Raw genomic sequence first — 2,656 nt, forward strand, 5'->3', positions numbered from 1 at the left:
AGTTGGCCTCCAAAAAAAACACGGAATCTTACTGGAGAAGGAAGGGAACGAAGACAGATCAACGTTGACTAATCTCAAATGTCACTCGCGTGTTTATCCGGCTGGCCAAGGTTAGGTTAGGTCCATGAAGGATGACGCGAAGTATAACGGCGCGACGATACATCATCAAGCCAGACTTTGAACCGTTTCTTTATTAAAGTACGTTTATCTGATTCCGATTTCCGTGTAAAAGCGATTGTTCATTGACAAAATGCATTGTTTCTTGGAGGTCGACGCAACATTTGCGTCGTTTGACACATCATTGGATTTTTGCGGCATGCGCACTATGAGTTGTTAGTGGCAGCCTAGTAGCGTACTTACTTTTTTAAGTTTAAAGGTACCATTAAGTCCCGAGTGCAAGAACACGCTTGATTGTTTCAAAAATATTCTTGAAAACAAAATATTACCTTATCTGACTGTATGTTATTCGAAATAATCATTCCTTTAGTTTATTTGCGTCTTTTACGCTTACGTGCAAACAGTTTTTCTTTATTTGATGTATTATTTGGACTTAAAACAAGAATTGAAGTTAATGTTAACAGCTCTACTTTCCAATTTTGCTTCATTATTTATTTCTGTTAAATAAATAAATACACTAAAAAACCTAATACAATAATACACATTTTTATTAGTTTCGGAAAAGTAGTATGTTTCAGCTAGCTGATACTGTAAATTAGCTGTATGCCACTGGTGTTGATGATGTTAAATAATGCAAATTCTTTCAAACCTGACGATACATACGTGATCACGCGTCATATACGAGTCCAGTACCGTCAAGAATTGATCACTACGCACGGTAATGCCATCACGTGAGATCCCTTCCTGTGACGTCATTAGCGCATGCCTTTTAAAATAGGCTGTGCTTTGAGACACCTAGTGCCATAAGATCCTACGATGTACTCAAGAGTCTCAACTAATGATGGCTAGAACTGCTATTTTCGAATCACTCGTGATTCAATCACGTTCATTCCTGATTTTGATGTGATTTTTCACGGTGATTCGTAATTTTTGTGATCGGTTTCCATTGGTGTAGAAAGAACCTGCTACTCGCGCCGGGCGCGCCTCACATAAACCGCGCGCATTTGAAGTAATAAATGATAAGGTAGAGAAAAGTGATGAATAGATTAGTACAAATTAATTATTACTGAATTTCAATAATGTTGCACTGAAGTTCGTGCAGCTACGATAATATTACTCAATTATTTAACTTATCCGCGCGATTCAATTATAATCATGATACTTTCTTACGTCAATAAAATTAAACTGATTATGTAACTTTCATTATTATTATGTAAAGTACATATACTTATCTTACTAAATTCATTGAAATATATATTGCTATTAAAAAAAATTAACAACTGCATGTATGTATATAGCATTTAAATATGTAATCGATGATTTGTGAGTCATTTGTAGGTGTATCGTTTTTACGCGAACATGAAGGAGCAGAAGCGAAAGCGTGTACAGGTCATCGAAGGACGCACGAACACTTCAAAGCACAGTCTACGAGTCTACTTTAATACCTAGCCATGCTGAGAATAAAATGGCAACACAGTTGGAATCCGGCTTTCGTATGGTACAAAGTACAACATAGAATCAATCTCGCACACTCAAGCAAACAGTCTGTCTTTATCGGACTCTCGGTTTTTCATGTTTTGTCTCTATCTATCTCTTCTATCTACTTCAAACGTTTACCTTCTACGGAAAATATGTACACATAAAATTTAAAAAGAAATAATGAAATAAATGCAATAAATAAGGGAATATTTATTTATTCATATTAATTTATAGTGACGTACATTAACATAACATTTTTACATATTATTCTTATCGAAAGAGACGATGTTTGTTGTTTTGCTTGTTGCTTGATCTCGTGATAACTCCTTTCTTTTATGACAGCAGATTAATATTTTAGAATCATACTTTGCTTTTAGGTATTCGATTTAATTCCATAACTCTTTCTCTTATTATGTAATTATAAAAATCTTTCTCACACTTAGACCATATACATATACAAATAGACAGGGCTTCGAACAATTTTCATGAGGCCAACATAAAACGAGCGTATGTCCGTATGTGATGTCACAACGTCCAGATTACATTATATCTACGTGACGTCACGTATTAATTTCTGTAAGATATAGGATGTTCGTGACGTTATCACAGTATACTATGAAGTCATGAAATAATTTTCAGGTAATTTCAAAATATATATATGTAGTGGTAGTATGGACCAGATCTAACATTTTGAAATTACCTGGAAATTATTTTATGACTTCGCAGTATACTGTGATGACGTCACAAACATCCAATGTCTTGACTTCAGGCCAACTTACGGAACGGGTGCGGTAGGCCGTGTCTACTAGTATTATGATCTAAGTCCTAAGTTTTCACATATCCACGTAACCACTTTGACTTCACACCATTAATACTGCTTATTTTAGTATTTTATAATTCATTCAATGCATTTCTAAACGTTTCTATTTGATTTACAGATTGTTTTATCACCCTTCACATTTATATTTTCTTGAAAAGACCTTAAATATTTCAGATGCAATCAATCATAACATGAAAATGTCTCGAGAGTCCACAAAATGTATAATAAATTTATAGTCAT

The sequence above is a fragment of the Ceratina calcarata genome, unplaced genomic scaffold (genome assembly GCF_001652005.2).
Source record: "Ceratina calcarata isolate Rehan_Ccalc_2016 unplaced genomic scaffold, ASM165200v1 scaffold325.2, whole genome shotgun sequence".
Classification (NCBI taxonomy): domain Eukaryota; kingdom Metazoa; phylum Arthropoda; class Insecta; order Hymenoptera; family Apidae; genus Ceratina; species Ceratina calcarata.